Source organism: Mus caroli, unplaced genomic scaffold (assembly GCF_978045245.1).
Source record: "Mus caroli unplaced genomic scaffold, Mus_caroli_1 scaffold_10, whole genome shotgun sequence".
Lineage (NCBI taxonomy): Eukaryota > Metazoa > Chordata > Mammalia > Rodentia > Muridae > Mus > Mus caroli.
In genome coordinates this window covers 108417512-108437258 of record NW_028227265.1, presented here as the reverse complement: position 1 = coordinate 108437258, position 19747 = coordinate 108417512, and the positions used below count along the sequence as shown (strand labels likewise).

The window sequence follows — 19747 nt, the reverse complement described above, 5'->3', positions numbered from 1 at the left end:
TCTGATATTCTCAACGATATCACTAAGGAAGACCTAAGGTGCCTCAGACTACAGTAAGAGAGCCTCCCAACAGTTTAGGTTTTTTTTTTTTTTTTCATGTGAATACTTAAAAATGCTAGGATCTCTCCCCTACCTTTCCTGTGTCACAGCAAACACAGCTCATTTTCTCAGGTTCAAGGTGGCAAGGCATGAAGTGATAGACCTTTCTTTACACTCTTGTTTAAATGTCCACACCTCTACACAGAGCCACCAGCATTCCTATGGTACCATGTTCAGAAAAAGGCGACATTTGCTTTTAAGTTAGAGATTACATTTAAAGAGTAGATGGCTGGCTTCAAGTTTGCTTTTCTTCTGCAAATTATTGTTTTGCAGGGGTGGTGTCCTCTGTAGGCTCTGGCATGCAGTCTCCCAGCACAGAAGACAAATGCAGGAGACTTCACAGTGAGCCAAGCCTGGGGAGAATGAGCAAAAAATACCCTACACCTGCTCATGATTAAAGCTTCTGTTGGCATCCACACAAACTCAGAGTTTCCACAGAAAGACCCTTGTTCATTTAATTCAAGCATGTGTGATTTTAGAGCATCCTTGTTTATAAACAAGATTGTAAGTAATGTCAGCCCTGACCTAATATTTAAAAACTCAGCATAGCGCTGGAAAGATAAAGCATACGTATTTTATAAACTAGTGTAATTACTTAAATGTGAAAGGTTAAAAAGTGTGCCTTGCAATGGGAGTACAATTTCATGTTTGTTAAATGTCTAAATGGAAAAAATTAAACTATTTTACCTTTGAGGTGACTGAAGTACCCTTATTTTGAAACACATGATTTTGTCTAGCCTTTGATCAGAGACATGATGATCAGTGCCAACCTCCACAATTCCTGGTGGCTGCTACACTTCTACCTATGCTTTGCATTTCCCCAGCAGGACCACACCACCAAACGGCAGAGTTCTTCCTTTTTAGTACCTAATCCAGGATATAATGGATGGTTATAAACTCTGCAATACCCATCTCAAATCCTATACAAATCCAATACGTTCCTATTCACATGAATGAATACACCGAATACAGCAATGTACAAACTGCATGCAATTTTACTCTCCCTTAATTTACATGTTTTCAAGACTTTTGTTGTCTGGGTATTTCCTGTCAAAGTTGAGAGCGCAGAGTTCCTTACACTGGATGAGGAACACCCATCCATCCATCTAACAGTCTCCCATTACTGACTGACTTAAACTTGATCCACTGGTTGGCACCACGCACTTCAAAGGGAGCGTCACTGCTGTAGATGTGATAGCCCAGTTCCTCCAACGGGGGCTCAGGATCAGCGTGGCAAACTGGGCAGCATTCTTGATTTCTTTCCTCACTTCCACATCAATCTCCTTTAATTCTTCAACACTTGCAAGATTGCTGTTCACCATTCTATCCTCGAGAAGCATAATAGGGTCGCTTTTACTTCTTACTTCCTCGATTTCTTCTCGAGTGCAGTAGCTTGCTCCAGGGTCACTCATGCTGTGTCTGTGGTAGCGGTAAGTCTGTAGCTCCATCAGGATGGGCCCCTTACCAGACCTGCAATGGGCAGCTGCAAACTTTGTTGCCTCTCGGACACACAAGATATCCATTCCATCTACCCTGAGTCCAGGAATAAAATCTCCTCTTTTGTAGTAGTCCGTGCTAGCTGCTGCTCTCTCAACAGACATCCCCATGCCATAGCGGTTGTTCTCACAGATAAAAATGCAAGGTAATTTCCACAGTGCTGCCATATTGTAAGCTTCAAAGATCTGACCCTGATTAGCAGCACCATCGCCGTATAATGTCAAACAGACCTCATCTTTTCCATTGTACTTGCAGGCCAGAGCAATTCCTGCTCCCAGGGGTACCTGAGCTCCAACGATGCCGTTGCCTCCATAGAAGTTCTTGACGTACATGTGCATTGACCTGCCTTTCCCTTTAGCACAACCTCCTCTTCGTCCTGTTAGCTCTGCAAGAATTGCTCGCACAGGCAGGCCCTGAGTGAAGGTGAAGCCATGTGCTCGATAGGCGGTGATGAGGTGGTCCGTGGGGTTTATGCCAGCCTCCAGGCCCACGCAGCAGGCTTCCTGACCATCACACAAGTGACAGAAACCACGAATGATTTTCTGCTTATACAGCTGATCCGCCTTTAGCTCCATATGGCGCACAGTCTGCATCATCCTGTAATACTTGAGCCCATCCTCTCTGGTGAGCACTGTGCTGACTGGAGGGCCCTCTTCTAGCCGATGAAGGTCACATTTCTTAATCTCAAATGTAGCATCATTTGCAAAATTACGGGAAGCAACCAGCACCCGGCTTGCCGGCTTCTGCGCAGTGCCTGCCGACACGCGGGATACAGTGGCAAGCATCTTCCTCGTGGAGCGCAGCAGACTCACGCGGCGGCCGCGGCACCCAGGCACTCAAAAGGCATAAATATACTTCAATCACATGGGAGACTCCATTAGAACCTGCACAGTCTCACAGCAGAACTAATGTACAATCTCACCACAACGCAGTGTCCTTACTCTGCTGAATGGCTTAACTAGTTCTAGTAACTTAGGTCCTGAGAAGGCTCACTGAGATCTAGTTTTCAAATCCTTCTTTACATGTTCATTGACTATGTATTCTGGTCATCCCCACAAAGCATAAGCCCTGCTTTGTAGGCCACACATTTCCTGTGTACTCTTTCATGCTTTCTGAAACCAGTGATTAAGCCTCAGCCACAGAGCTATGCAGTACAAGCTCCTTAAAGTGAACAACAATGGGCAAATGGGTGTCATCTAGTCTAGGACTAGATAAATAAGAATTCAATCTGGGAAGCCCTTCTTTGACCACAGCTTTTACAAATTGCTTAACTGTTCTTTCACCACAGGTATTTGAGGTAACCAATAGAAACTAACCACAAATATTAAGATATCACAAGTAACCCTTAAATAAAGGAAATCCATCCAAGATGTTTCTGCTGCTCTTGTATCCCAAGGCTCTGCCCTCACTGCATACCACAAGGGTCTGTACGTAATGAAAGTAACTTTCAAAGTATGGATGTGTCATTGAGAACTAGGTGCAATGGGCTCCCTGAAGGAAAGGCTGCTCTGGAGGAGACCACATCATCAGACACCCTTCTAGGGTTCTTCTGTCTGGGCCTGTGGTAGCTGCAAAGAATAGTATGTAGTGATTATAGGGAAACTAACACAACTTGGCCAAAACACAAGTGTCTTCCTTGTAATTCCAGTAGAAATAATATTATAATTTTTAAAATGCCTTACTAAGAAATATCTCTTAGTAGTGCTTGGTTTTGTCTACTGAGTTGTAAATGTTGTCTATCTGTTTTGTTTATTAGTTTCTATTCAGATATCTGCTTTGCTAGCTTTTCCACTATGTTCTAGACTGCCACCTCCCACCAATGCTTACTTCCTCACCTATGCAGAAGCTGTCCAGCCCAGTGCAATCCCACAATCCCACTTGCCCACCTGCCTTGTTTCCAACAACTTTGGTGTTATGCAAAACATCACTGTCCAGACCTAATTCTAATTTCCCTCTACTAGTTTTATGCTTTTGTGTTTTATGTTCAGGTCTTTAATTTGTTGTGCTTGAGATAAAGTTCTTATTGTGTGTGAAATGATTGGGTCATATGCTTTAGTACTGATTGTCTTAATTGCCATTCCTACATTCATAGAAGTAGAGAGAATAAACACTTGCCCTTCTTAGAACAATGCTGTGCCTAGAGTTACTGGAGCTCTTTTCATACATAGTTAGATAAGGTCAATGTGGCCAACAAGCATTGACTCTCTATATCACCAGGAACCAGGTCTGACCACAGAGTCAACAACTTCAGATAGCAGATAAGAATCTATCTTAAGAGACTTAGAGGCATTGTTCCTTACACATAATACATGACAATGCTGTTTCGTTTTTTGTTTTTTTTAACATTAAAAACATTCAAATCTAAGTACAAATCCAAGCGGTAATGGGAAGCAATAGCAGTGTCCTACTCATCTTCACCAGCTTGTACCAAAGCAGACACAGAACACATGGGCCAAGGCCTATCATGGGGGAAGCTGTCCTGTGAGAATAAAAATATCAAGAAGACCTTGAGGACAAATCTTTCTCCTTGTTAATGTAGAACCTTTCTAACTGCAGGGCCTCTCCTGGATCCTTCTCTTCACAAATATCCGCATTTACACAGACAGACACACACACACACACACACACACACACACAGGCACACATGATTCCTGATTTGTTTTTTTATCCCCTAGGAAACCCACAGCCATGAGGATGTTCACTCTGCTCACCACCCTTCTCCTGCTGGCCCTGCACACTCAGGCAGGATCTCCCCAAGGAAGCACTGAGGAGGCTCCAGACCAGGAACAGTTGGTCAAGGAGGACCAGGACATTTCTATATCCTTTGGAGGGGATAAAAGCACTGCTCTCCAAAATGCAGGTGAGACATGTCATCATGCAAGAACCATGACATAGAGAGAAGGGATCGATTTAAGCTCTGAATATGGGTCACCCAGGTGACTTTATTACCTCTTTATTGTCCTCATTGAACACCAAGAGCCAAACAGATCAATTTCTTTGTGCAAAGATTTGTTTGTGAATATCACGTGGTTTTATTCATGTTGAGATTCAGTGATTAGTTGTTTATTTTTTTCTTCTAGATTTAAATGGCTAGACTTGGTCTAATTTATTTATTTATTATACTTTAGAAAGTGGAGATGTCTGTTTAGATATTTATGTAATGGCAGGAGCAGACAAATGAAAACAAAATTAAGACAATGTGGATTAGTCTTTATTCGTCTTTGTGCTTATCATGTATATTTATTCATAATAATTATGATTGCTCATGCTGCTGGCAGTAATGATCAAAGTGGAGAACCAATTTCACCCAGCACATATCTTGCCCAAGATCTCTTGTGCCCTGCTGACACAGACACTAAGTACTATACATGATCTCTTTATCCCCAGATGTGAAACCAGGCTTGACCAGCTATTGCAGACTCACAGGCTATGTTATTGAAGAGAACGGCACTTTGAGGCCTGCGGATACCTGGGCCACATCTTCTGACTCTTCTGCAGCTGAGCACTAAGAACAAGAACAATATGTTTGTAATCAGACTTGAAATCTTGAAGGAGACTGCTTATTGTGCCATGTTATGTCCTGAGTTTTCTCTTCCTTTATATCCAAATAAACTTCTTATAGCAAGTTCTCTCTGTGTGTGCTTGATTATTGTCTCCAAGTAAGTCTCTGAGAACCAAGTACCAGAATGCTCAAATGAAATACATGGCTTTAGTCTGTAGAAGTGTCAAGGTTATCACAGAGACTCCTGATGGATAATAAGAAAGGTCAATGCTGTGGTAAGGATCCTAATCTCTCATCTTATAACCCAGCCCATGTAGATCAGAACCACTCTCAAAGCCATTGAAAACCTGGGAAGAATTCAAGATGGTTATCTTCATTTTCACATTGTCACAATGACCTAAATTTCAAAGAAACCAACCTCCTCATTCTAAATGTTAGGATTTGACAAGCATAGCAGGCAAAGATCATTTACCTGCCCATGGAGCTCTATGTGTGTGTCAGCTCTACAGACACAACTCTAAGTAGCATCAAGCAGAAAAGGCACCAAATAGGAAATGTGATGGTTTATATATTCTCAGTCAATGGAGTGGTAATATTAGAAGATAGGGCCTTGTTGGAGTAGGTGTGGACTTGTTGGAGTAGGTTTGTCACTGTGGGTGTGGGCTTTAAGACACTCATCTTACCTGCCTGGAAGTCAGTATTGTGCTAGCATCCTTCAGATGAAGCTGTGGAACTCTCAGCTCTTCCTTCACCATACCTGCCTGGATGATGCTATGTTCCTGCCTTGATGACAATGGATTAAACCTCTGAAACTGTAAGTCAGCCCCAATTAAATGTTTTCCTTATAAGAGTTGCCTTATATTTTTGGTTGTGAGCCTAGCCTTTAACAGCTGAGCCATCTCTCCAGCCCCCAGAAACTTAGAATACCCAAGATACAATTTGCAAAACATATGAAACTCAAGAAGAAGGAAGGCCAAAGTACGGATAATTCGTCCCTCCTTAGAATGGGGGACAAAATACCCATGGAAGAAGTTACAGAGACAAAGTTTGGAGCAGAGACGAAAGGATGGACCATCCAGAGACTACCCTACCGGGGGATCCATCCCATAATCAGCCACCAAACCCAGACACTATTGCATATGCCAGCAAGATTGGACCCTGAAAGGATTGCTGAAAGGACCCTGAAATAGCTGCCTCATGTGAGGCTATGCCAATGCCTGGCAAATACAGAAGTGGATGCTCACAGTCATTTATTGGATGGAACATGGAGAAGCTAGAGAAAGCACCCAAGGAGCTGAAGGGGTCTGCAACCCTATAGGTAGAACAACAATATGAACTAAACCAGTACCCCCCAGAGCTCTTGTCTCTAGCTGTATATGTAACAGAAGATGGCCTATTCGGCCATCACTGGGAAGACAGGTGCCTTGGTATTGCAAACTTTACATGCCCCAGTACATGGGAATGCCGGCCAAGAAGTGGGAGTGGGTGAGTAGGGGAGCAGGGTGGGGGGAGGGTATAGGGGACTTTTGGGATAGCATTTGAAATGTAAAGGAAGAAAATATCCAATAAAAATTTTTTCAAAAGAAGAGTTGCCTTGGTCATGGTGTCTGTTCAGAGCAGTAAAACTCTCCAAGACATGAAGCAAAGCAGGAAATCTCACTCAAATATACACATCATATGAAGTATCTGTGCACATGACAGGAAGCTGGATTTGATATATGTAGGCCTGACTTCACACACACACACACACACACACACACACAACCATGTGTGCAGGTCTTTAGCTATACCTTAAGATATCTAGGTGTAGGTATCTTAAGATATCTTTGTCTACCCTTCTTAACAGATGCTAAGCTGTTGGAAAATGTGACGAATGTCACTTACAGGACGAGATATCCTGTGACACACAGAGATTCAGCAGGAGAGATAAGGTCCTTGAGAACACAGTAACCTCAGTCACTACAACAGCTCATGCCACCTGTACAGGTGCCTGAAAGCTGAACCAAACATAGAGGCCTGCAGAGAAATCTGAAGATCCTAAGCCTCCAGTTCTTAACAACCATCCACCAAATTTAACAGGCATATATGAGGTTGCTTCCCTGTTTATCCCTTACCCCCTTAAGCCACTTTAAGATACTAGTTTAACTCTAGGAGAGAGAGAGAGAGAGAGAGAGAGAGAGAGAGAGGGAGAGAGAGAGAGAGAAGGGACACAAGGGAAGTCACCAAGGGGAGCAAAGACAGAGGTGGGGTGGGGAAAGAAAGAGAGAAAGCCTTCATGCAGAGAGAAGAGGAGAGAGGAAAGAACAACATGTCTAGATTATATAGGGAAAACTCTCTGGGGGAGGGCAGGTCTACAGACTCAGTGTCAACCTGTGCCTCAATACAAGTCAATAATTTCCTTCAAATGATCTAGAGCATATAGGGAATATGATGGCAACCAGAGACTAAGACAAGACTAGGAATTCCAGGAGTGCAAGACACCCCAGATGTTCTCTCATACCTGAGGAAACTCCAAGAGAGAGCATTGTGGTCTTTGATCCCTTTTAGCTTTTAGTATCAAATCTAACTCTGGGAACTGAGGACAGCTGCAGCTTGAAAGAAAAAAAAATTCAGTTAGTTACAATTTAAACCCTATGGTCTTTCAGGGGTTTATGGTCTTTTAGGGGCTTTGAATTAAGATTCTGAATCTTGAACCCAAAAGTCTTCACAACAGCACATACCAAATATTAATGAAGTATATATAGTAGGGACTTTTCGAGAGGGAACTGAAGTGGAAACATAAGGGTTCTTTGGAAAATCAGTACTGTTGAAAGGTGTTTTGCAGTGCCAAACATGTGAAGGAGTTTTGTCCTGAGGTGGACACAGGTGAAAGGCTGAGGCAGAATCATGAAGGAATGTGTTACTGATGCAGACACAAGAGAAAGGATGTTCTCCTAAAGCAAGCATGTGAAAAGACAGGTGATAAAGGATTCTTTGCTAATAACACACCTGTATTTGTCCACCTTACATTGTGTAGATGAGTTCCATTTGTTGGCACTCCGTACAGAGAAATGTACCAAAAAACTTCTGATGTTGTACTGTGGCTTTTTTGATGCTTCTGCAGACTGGGGCTGATTGGCAGAGTGAGGTCAGCTGAGATTGGCAGAGTGACCTCAGCTGAGACAGATGCTCATGCTGAGGCAAGACCTGTGGAAGACACATGTTTGGAGGGTAATAAAAAAGCCTGGATGAACAGTGATGAAGTCTGAGGTTGGCCTGCTTATAGAGCTAGCAGTGCAACTCTTGTTAGTCTCCAGTCTTCACTGATCTCCAATTCACTGAGAGAGAGCCACAGCTTAGAACTCCTCCAGACATTCCTGCTGGTCCTTCCTGCTGACTTGAGCCAAGGCTGAGACATTGCTGTCTCTGCTCTGTAGTGCAGCCACTGCTGATACATGTTTGTTATCCTGACTTTATTGAACTGGACTTCGGGTGTATCCCCAAACTGTTTGCGAGTGGATCAAGATGTCACTGGTAACCTGTGAACTGATATAGAGATTTCTAGACAACACAGATGGGAGTTGTTTCAAAGAACTATTTCTAAGTAGCTCCACTTCCCAGTATCCTTTCTTCTCCACTACTGTCAGTGGGTGGTGGACTAAAAGGCAGCATAATGCATTTAAGAGCCATCATTAAAAATAAGAGTTGAAAAAAATTAAAGTTACAGGGGACCTTGAGAAGAAAGCAAATTGAAGACATTAATAATCCCCATGTAATAAGAAAGCAATTTAGAAGTTTACTGTATGTCTACTTCCTTTATAAAACATAGAGTTGAGCTTCATCCTGTAATACAAGTTATTAAGTCACTCTCTTCTGGTTGATACCTTTTTATGAAGAACTGTTTTAGTGTTGGACCTAGAGACAAGGAGAACATTAGGCACTACAATCAGGCCTACTACACAGCTGCAGAGAATCTGAGAGAACTCCCAAGCTGAGTTGGATGGGTTTGCTATGCTGGCTACATGAGAGCATGCAGTTGGAACAACTCTGCTGGTAGGAACCAAGATCCATGGGACCTATTATTTCTTTCAGGATGTGAGGATTTTTCTTATCGCCTATTCTTGTAGGTGTTCCTTGAACCCACCCCTGCCCATATGCTTATACACACTCATACACTTCTCCAATGTCTATAATCTCTTCCAATAGGTAGAGTGAAATAGACTCTGTGGTTAAACTTAAATATTTAAATATAATATTAACTAGCCGCAGTTTGTTCTCTTCTAACTTATAGTTAGTATATTTCAAACGTATCTTGGAATTAAAAGTTTATGGCAGAAGGAAATCTATACATATTTGGTTCTCATGCTTGAACACACAGATGAGAAAAATAAGCTAAAACATTTATATATTTGTGCATGCATGTGTGTCTTTCCAGAATTTGTCAAGTATCTAGTTCCTTCTCTCTAGTTATCTTACCTCTATGCAGTGTGGCATTTGCTCTTTGGTCATGTTAGGGTTCTCTACCCAATATATTCCTGGTCTAGAGATGCCTCAGGTTTTTCTCAGACAGCTGCATCCTGAGGCCCTGAGGACTAACAGGAAAATAACAGAGAAGATGGTGAACTTCTCCTGCAGGATGAGGGAGCATGAGCTGACAGTTCACCTAATATGAGTATATTCCTGCTTTTAAGACTGAATGAGAAGTCTTATTCTATTTTTTGAACGCTTACTCTTTTATCTATAAATAGTTGAAGTAAAGCTAATTATCAGTCATTGTAAGTCACAAGTTGCATATATGACCATTAATTTGTAAATGGACATGGTCTGTCCAGGAAATGGTGGCTGGGGTTCTGTTAACTTCTACACTGGTCTATTGCACAAAACCGGACAGAAACAATTGGCTCAGCAAAGACTCTGGGATGCAGAGAGTTGTAAGAAAAAATAAACTATTGAAACAGCTCCCCATCTTGTGGTTCAGTACTGCCCATTCGGTGGAAACACAAAAGTCTGTAGCATGATCTGTAATCCTAAAACTTAGGGACAAGCTTGCTGGAGACCAATTTTCTATTTCCCCTACATGTAGCCTCTGTTACTCACAGGAGATGTTGAGCAAGACAATCACTTGAAGAAAGATAAAGCCTTAAAAGACAAAGAAGTTGTGCATTAAAAATATAAAATACGTATTAGACTTTAGAGAGAGAATAATCTCAGTTTTCAAAAAATAACACTGAAAAGAATTACATATATGTGTATCTCTCTGGGCATCCTAATTATGAGGAAATAAATAGGAAATACCTGCAGTAACAATGGAACTTGATATTTGTCTACCTGTTGAATAAGAGTAGAATGAGAGACAAAGAGGAACATAATATTTGTGAGAAATATTAAGGAGAGAAATTATGGAGGCAATTAGAAAGTTCAATGGAAGCCCAGGTCTGAGGGCTGCTGCTGCTCTTACAGAGCTTCTGGGCCTCTCTTTAGGGGGTAACTGCAAATTCTCTCCTTTTGCTCTCACAGACTCTCTTTAGGATATCTCTCTTAACTCCTTCCTTTGGGTTTAATAGCATCCCCGTAAAGTATATCTACAAAATCCCTCCTCTGGGGTTTGATGTTAGTAGAACCTGACTTTTGTGTACACTCTAGAAATAGGTAAAATAGTACTTACTATCATATAACACCACCGATAACCCAAATGTCCTCTGAAAGTTGAGCAAAGAAAATTCTCCCTTAAAACATGTTGTTGTAAACTAACTCAAAGGTATTTTGGAGATGTTTGTTTGTTCCTATGACCTTGTTTGGGCAATTCATGGGAGGGAGGTTGAGAAAGGGTTTCTCTGTGTAGCCCTGATTGCCATGGAACTCACGTTGTAGACCAAGCAAGTGGGTCTCAAACTTAACAGCATCCATTTCTCAACTCTTGGTATTAAGGTTGTGGGCCACCACCACCAGACACGGCATTTTTTCTTTAACTTTACTATATTTTTGCTTGTATAGTATGGTTTCCAGTTTTGTAGGTTTTATGGGCTTTGTGGGTAGGATTCTACACTGACTAGAATCCAAGGAATTACATTTATGAAATACAGAGTACCTTATCTCTCATGTCAAAGTGGCCCTTTGAGAGCACACTGAGTCTCTTATGCACACTGAGTCTCTTATGCAAGGGAAGGTAGAGAAAGGTTGAGAAATAAAGGAGCTTAGTTCAATGGATGGCTGTTTCCCAGAAGCTCAGGCCACCACCTTGATAGACTGAATATCACATTGAAAATGGAAAGAAAAATGCAAGTCCCTCTGGTCTTCAGCATAGAATAAGATAGTGGGTAGCAACCAGGAATGTGAGTACCATGCTAGGGGAATGACAAAGGTGAGGGCAGTGTTTACTTAAGCATACTGAAGTGTTAGAGATATCGAGTGGATATAGGTGGAAGAATATTAGTTATGTTTCATAAGCGTCAAGAAAAGTTGGGCCAGATTTTACCTGGGTCAAATTATGCAGCAATGATTCCCAGGCAAGAGCCTCTAAGAGTATCGATGAGTCCCTTGATGTTAGAGAGAGGCATAAAGAGCGTGCATACTTTGTATAAATCAGAGGGACAGGGGTGAGTTTGAAGAATAAGAAATGACTTTAGAGGTTGGGACTGTGCTCTGGCCTGCCAGTAGAGGACAGCAAAACACCTTAGCATGTTTTCAGGACTGGAGGAGCTAGGGCTGTTTGACTGCTGAAATGGCCTTGCTATATACTCTCCAACTATTTTACCCAATACTACAGACTTCACTGAAGACCGGATAGTTTTAGAGAAAGCAGTGGGATTCAAGACTCAAAGAACCAGTTATATTGGCAGTACTCACACGCCCTTGCTGCTATCAGGCCCTGTCTGCCACCTACCTCTGTTCTACAGCTGCATTGTGAGCAATACTGCTCAGGACTTCTGGGAAAATGCTTTTTTTTTTTTCTCCTTCTGTCCCTTTGTTTGCTAAGCTATAAACTTTATCTAAATGCACACAAATAGTCTTATTTTATTGTTCTATTCAATAAACACAAGATTAGAGGTCAATAAATATGATCAGAAGAAAATAGAACAAAGAGAAAGGAAAACAGTATCTGTGTAAATATCTGCTGTGGTTTGGGGCTTATTTTTAACTTTTATTTTATTTATTATTAGTGTTAGAGAAGGAACCGTGTGGAGGTCAAAGGACAGCTTTGGGGAATCAACTCTCTCCTTCCATCTTATGTGTGTTCCAAGTATCAACCCTGAATCACTAGGATTGCAAGGCAAGTACCTTTACCCACTTTAAACAGAGAATTACCACTTGGTCTGCTTCCTTCCTTGATTGTAACTAAGCCATCCCTAGGCACTGCTCAAAACCTTTTGACATCTTTTGATATATCACTCAATAGATTTACCTTATTATCTTTATATAGGATTAAAAATAAATAGCACAAATTTTACTCTACCAACTCAATTATGTTAAGTTATTAAGTTTAAAGGAGAAATTTAATAAACATTAAAATGATAAATATAAACAGTTCTTTCAAAAGTAAATTCTTACAATATAAATGCTGTTTGGCAAACTAAACTCAATGTCATACCACCATATGACCTATAAACAGCTTGTGTCATGTTTGACTCATGATATAAAGTCAACAGCTCTGGGATTAGTCATAATGAACTTGCACATTATGGGCCAGAGGCAGAGTTCACAAGTCATCTTTGGCCCATGTCCCAGCACTGGGTGTCATTGCTTCCAAGGATGACCCCTGAGTAGCTGGTCATTGAACTGACTCTCCTGTGATACCCTACAAGAACCACTTTCTCCTCCAACTTGGGTTTTTAACAGTCATCGAGAACTACTGTAACAAAACATACCATATAGTGAGTGTCATAGCAGTGTGTTGTTTCTCACAGTTCTAGAGAATGGAAAGCCCAAGATCAAGCAACTTTCCAAGTTGACTCCACAAAGAGGCCTGCCTCCTGGCTCTCATTAGAAGCTTCTTGCCTCCTCATTTGGTGAAGGAGAGAGAGCCAGGTCTTCTGTGCTTCTTTATGATGGTTCATTTCCATAAGCACCTCCTGTAGTCCTAATGACCTCCCAACATTTCTGCCTCCAATGCCATCACTTTGGGAGAGAGAGCTTCAATATTTGAAGTAAAGGGAAGACAATCCAGCCTGCAATGGCATCCCTACGGATCTCTTCATGGGAACCTAGATAATTTGGAAAAAGCACTGTTTGGAGACCAACTTTGAGAGCATCTGAAGAGAAGGCAGTTGACAAAGTTCATCCCGTGGACAACACTATCATTCCACCAAGAAGACAGGAACTCCCCCAGAATTCACCGCACAAGCATGAGAGAAGAGCTCTTCCTCACCTGTTTTCTTTGACTCTGGAGGCACCCTGGCACTGAGTCTTCTCTCGGTATATACCTGGACTGAGGTTGTTTTACTACACATGAAGAAGTAGGCTCCATTTCAGAAGCTGAGGTACCTCTCTGAATTTCCTCTAATTGTTATTTTCTATCCAATCTCATTTAGAAAATAGAGATTACTGATCCTAGGGCATTCTTAGTCTATGTACTAATAAACTATAGGTACCCCAGAGTCCTTGTGTCGTCTTGATCCCTCAGAAGGACAAATGAGAGAAAATACTTTACTTGTAGATTAATCAATCTCCGCAACAGGAAACAAACCACCAAGCTCCTCGGTCTCTGTGTGGCTGCAGAGAATAAGGCTCCTTTTTGGTTGTGCTGAATTCCAGTGTGGAATCCAGGTTCCTTCCACCTGGTGAGTGAACACTCCTCATACACAATTTCCTGATGTCACTCAGACAGCAGACAGAGAGGGAGGCACAGACCCCAAAGCATATATCCACTGTAATAAGGCGTATTGTGGATACAATGTCCCATTCTAAATTACACCCATCAGAACTAATAAGACAGACAATATGGAAACCGTGTGACAAAGGAAGCTTGCTTTGTGCTAAAGAATAAGAAGCAGATTACTGAGCAATCAATTGATTGATTGACTTTCTGATCACCAAATATCTTCCTTTTGACAAAGATCATACTTGTCTCTTTCCCTAGGGAGAAAAATCTAAGTTTTATCTACCTCTGTGTGAAGGGGAGTGAATCTCTACTGGTGTGCTGTGACCCCCTTTGGGGATCATATATAAAATTTGCTGCACATCAGATGTTTACATTATGATTCATATTACTAGCAAAATTACAGTTATGAAGTAGTAATGAAATCATTTCATGGTTGGAGGTCACCACAACATAAGAAGGTGTATTAAAGGGTCACAGCATTAAGAAGGTTTAGGTTGTAAAGACCTGTTGGCTGCTATTAAAATATGATCCAGAACAGTGACTTCATGCATGTGATGTAGAACTAGAACACAATTGGTGCAAGAGAATGGGCTGCCAAGGTTTGTGGTTTGTCCTGCAAGCATAGCTCCTGCTGGGGTGTCCCTTCTCTGGTAGGTCTGATTGACATTCCATTCTCTATCTTAATGATGATGAATGTAATGATCGACAACACTTAGGTCATGCTTAGGCGTGCCAGGTTTCAGTTGGCGCATTATTGATCCATTCCTTGGGACAACTCTACAGTGCAGGCTCTGGGAGTATTTTACACACACACACACACACACACACACACACACACACACACACACACACACATTATTTTAAATCCTGACTCATACAGTACATGGCTAAATTGTCTGGGGTTTTTTATGGGTTCTTTTTGGGGGGAGTTGTTTTTGTTTTTTTGTTTTGTTTTGTTTTGTTTTTCATCTTGAAAGGAAGGATAGGACTTGAGACCCACTGTGCCTGCTCCTAAGGCCCATTTACCTTGAAAGGCAACCTTGTTTGGGCTAATCTGCTCAAGATCTGTGAATTCCAAGAATCCCCAGAACTGAATGAAGTATGAAGCACATTTCTCAGACATACTTCCTCCCCACTAAACAGAAAACATGAGCATGACGTCACTGTTCTGGGACATATTTTAATAGCAGCCAGCAGGTCCTGACAAGCTGGTTAGGGAGTGTGCAGAAATGACTCCCTCTTCACCCTGCCATGCCTACCTCCTGAATCTGTGTCAATTAACTATAAAACAAGACTCTGCATCTCTAGCCACTGGAATGTAGCCCTAAGAGAGACATTTGATTAGCTATTTGATACTTTACTAGCACAGACCTGCATCTCATTTTTTCTAAAGCCAGAAACTGAAATATTAACTTCTCAAGTCTTTGTGGAGCATGTCTTCTTAGTTCTAGGACTAAAACAATGAACAGAAATGCTTTATAAAAACATCTAGCAGCTGTACAATTTGTCCCTTATCTTTCTTGTCCCTTTCCCAAACCATTTTCCACACATTTATTAAAACACCTCCCTCCTAGGCCTTCTCTGTGAACTGAAGTACCTCTGCTATGGCTTCCAATAGATTCTGTAGTATCTTCATACCAGATGCTACATGTTTCTAAATCTTTGGAGGTGAAGTTCTGGCTTCACAGTTAATTTTTATTATAATTACCCAAACAGGAGGACAAGCAAACAAAAGGGGTCAGTAATTCCAACTAGAATTCTACAAACCTCTGAATCTTCAAAGAGTTTAGTACCTAGGCATTGTTAATAAACATTACAGAACAAATCACCTTACCCAAGTGATAGGAAGACCTCTACTTTCATGTTCTGGAGTCAAGACTGTTCTCAGATGTAGCAGGTTAGAACATCTGACCAGGGCTCTATTCACACACTTGAAGTTGCATGTTTGAGAATTGTCCAGGTAGTATCTGTAATTCACTGCACTATCATGGAATCTGGGTGTTTTAAACTGCTCTGGATATGGGCTTGGCTAAATGAAAGCAGAGCCCCCAACACACTGGCCTTACTTTATCACATCTGCACCACAACACACCAGTGAGCCAACAACAACACCAACTATCCAGGAGGAATCAGAGACACATGAAAGCAAGGTTCTCCTGTCTATAGGCTTCTTCTTCAACCACCTGAGGATAAGCAACTACCCAGACATTGTCCTAGGCTGCTCAGTATGGACTATTGGCTAGAGGTGACTGGCAGGCTCTAGCAACACCTGAATGCTTGAATAAAACTGGAGCTAAGAGGACATACCAGCCTTGGTTTTGGTGTGTGAGTGTGTGTCTGTGTGTGTGTGTGTGTGTGTGTGTGTGTGTGTGCCAAGTAATTCCCATGTAGACACTGTAGACATGTATTGTACATGTGCTCACATGTATGTCTGTGCATGCATGTGTACATTTCTGTATTTATGATTATTGGTGGCTGACCCATTAATTAGCCCCAACAAGTCCTATACAAGGTCCCTCTTCACTGCTAAATTCTCTGTTCAAATAACTTTCTTACATTCAACTTTTTATAATACCTACATTTCAGACTAATTCCCTGTCCTCTTTCTGCTAAACTTTTACACAAACCGTTTTTCTGCTTGACATTACATTCATGACACGAAACAGTCAGACAGAGAGAGGGAGAGAAGGGGGAAAGAGAAGAAGATAGAGAGGGATGGAGAGAGAGATGTTTAACCACATAGGTGCACTCAGGCACACATATAGTTTTGGGGTTTTCAGTCCCTCCCATTAGCTTAATATCTTACAATAAAATAATAAAAGGGCAGCAAGATGACTCAGAGGATAGAGGCACTTGTACAGAAGCTTGACAACATGAGTTCAATTCCTAGATCCCACATGGTGTTAGGAGAAAACCGATTCCTTAAGGATGCCCTCTGACTCCCACTTGGACACCACCATATGTGTTTACCCTCACACACTGTAGCATGTGTGCACCAGCATCCACCTCCTTCCACAGAAAAATAAATATAAAATATGTACTAATAAAACCCCTGGGGAGATAGGATAGAACTGTCTCAGGAAAGCTGAGGGAGAGCAGACTTCAAGCCACACCTAGATTGCCACAACAAAGTATCTTCTATTGCCCTGGCCTGGAGTCCTACATGGTAGGATTTTAAGATCACAAGAGGTGTAAGGAACTTCATCTCCTTTTGCTCCCTTTATACATGCTCCTTATATAAACTGACAATGTAACCAGTTCATAGTGTGATTAAGAGGAAGGTTTTTACTGTAGATGTGAGAGAGAGAGAACAGCCAGAGATATCTGAAAGAGTCTAGAACAGAGAGAGAGAGAGAGAGAGAGAGAGAGAGAGAGCAACAGAGCAGATGAAGGGGAGGAGGGAGGCAGAGAGAGGAAGACACAAAACCACAAAACATCGGACAAAAGAGAGGGAGAGTGGCTGAAATAGCAGGGTTCTAAGGAGAACAGGCAGTTGGGAGAGGACAGCTCATAAGCTGGAAACTTTTAGGGGAGAAGAGAAGGGGAGAAAAGCTTGAATGCCACCACGGACTCTGACTTGTGTGACAGGTACTTGTGATGCTGAGAGCCTGGTAACCGGCATGTGCTTTGGTATGCTAATCAGCACCACAGGTAGATGATTCTCCCTTCCGCCTGTAATAAAGGAAATGATGTCATTTGTAGAGAGAAACTAGCTTCCCAAGTTCCTGAAGGATGTTGGCTTTTGTCTATCAGCCAGAATTTGAGAACATAGAGTTCCCTTTGGATCTGATATGCCTCACACTGGCAACCTTACTCAGCATAGGCAGAGGAGCCACGTGACAGCAGGAAGGGGTGAGTAATGGGTACTTCTGAATGGATAGACAAAGATATATTTAGAATGAGAGAATGTAACAGAAAGAAAGGATGAATAATAGATATTTCTGAATGGATAGTCAAAGATGTGTTTAAAATGGTAGTATATAGCAGAAACATTAATGTCTTTGGTTTTCAACATCTAATCACTTTGGATGTTTAAAAACATGTACAGTGTAGCCTTCAAATGCTCTTTGTTAACCATTTGCATAGCTCCCCAGTAAATGGACATTTGAATGCATAAGCTTTGTCACCTTTTTTTTTTTTCTTTTTAATTGGTGACCATTCTTATCTTCAAGAAAAAGGCAGCAACCTTGTGCAATTTCCTTCAACCTACTCTCATCTCAGTGTGTGGTAGACAGGCATCTGTTTTTGTTCTCAGGTATTTGAGGGTTTCAGCTGCTTGTGGGCAGGGCCCAAAGCTTTTTATCTCTGAAATCTATAAGCTGAGGCCCTGTGCCTTTCTGTTGAGTAATAAAGACTACAAGGAATACACAGCTGGCTGCATTACTAATCCTCCTTGATAAGATAAAACTACCAGAGACTTCATTGTTTCCAATCAAGACATACTGTACTATACTTTTCTAGATCCAGGCTTGTCATGACACAGGTGGCAGATGAGGTGGCTGTCACACCTGTTGAAACAGGATAATACCTTATAGCATGCCAAAAGAGACATCCTACCTTTTCAGCTGAGGTTCTTAGACCTCAGCTCCAGTGACATGTTAGGTCAGTTAATCCTCTGTGGTGGCAAACTGCCCTATGCCTCATGGGATGCTTGACAGAACCCCTGATCTCAGGCTCCTAGGTGCCATTGGTACTAGCTTACCAAAAATGTCTCCAGATATTGCCAGATGGTCCCTGGGAGGCAATCTTGACACTAGATTAAAAAAAAAAAAAAAAAAAAAAAAGCACTATTCTAACTTTATGTAAGAATTTAGGGTTGTTTTGGAACAGGTATAACTCTCACCCCTCAACAAAGAAAACTTTTTATGCAACAAGCAGAGATTACAGTGGTTACAGAAAACTACTATAGAGAACAAGTGACTTATGATACCCAGCACAACTGACCCATCTATAAAGCAACTCCTCACACTCAAGACTCAGAGATCATAATGAAAGGGAGAGCAGGAAGATTGTAAAAGACAGATGAATAGGGAATTTGCTGTGAAAATGTGTCTCCTACAATGACAAAGAAGTAATGCTCATGAAATCTCATCAACATGGCTACCTAAACAAGACCTGAACAAGGACAACACCAATAGACGCATTAACATGAAAGGGAGAAATCTCTTGGAGCCTCAACCCTAAATAAAGAACCACAGGTAACTAAAGAATGCCAAGAGTGAGGGAAGTAGTCTTCTCCAAGGAAGAGGGAAATAATTCAACTATAGTTTAATTTTTAAAAAGGAAAAGAAAAATCAAGAGATACATGTATTGCATTAGTAAGAGGAATAAATTCAGGAGATCAGCTGTAAAAATGTGATCACTGGTTAGTAAATAGTTAACAGTAAACCTGAAAAATACTTAAAGAATTATTTGAAGTGTTTTTATGACAAAAAGAATCTGAGATAGTGGGCACATTCATTGGGTTGAGATGGCTACTCCTTGATGTGTGCTTACTCTAGGCAACTATGAGGATGCTGCTAGATTTCTGAGGCAGCATAAAGAGACAGAAGACAAGAGGCAGAAGTCTGAACTTCAAGAGATGGGACTCTGCTTATTGCTGCATACAGTGAAGGGCAGCCTCTTTCTTAAAGGAAGTTGAGAGGCCTCCCAAGGGATTAAAAACTAGCTGTGCTTATAGGGGTTAGGGGTTTGAGAATAGGAAACTGGTACAGCCATGGGAACTATGTGCAGTTCTAGAGTCTCTCTTTTCTGGAACTGTCTGATTCAAGTGAGACAGATTATCTTGAGAGATAGGTTGTTTCTATAAACATTCTTTTCTAGAGTGGCCCAACAAGGTCATTTGCAATCCT

The 19747-nt window shown here is 41.5% G+C and overlaps 2 pseudogenes; one reads left to right on the top strand and one right to left on the bottom strand.

Annotated features, from left to right (window-relative positions):
- The window catches only part of LOC147002492 (neutrophil antibiotic peptide NP-2-like), a 100941-nt pseudogene extending 95858 nt beyond the window's left edge, over positions 1–5083 (top strand).
- LOC147002493 (pyruvate dehydrogenase E1 component subunit alpha, somatic form, mitochondrial-like) lies at positions 1174–2381 on the bottom strand (annotated as a pseudogene).
- Positions 5084–19747: the final 14664 nt, after the last annotated feature.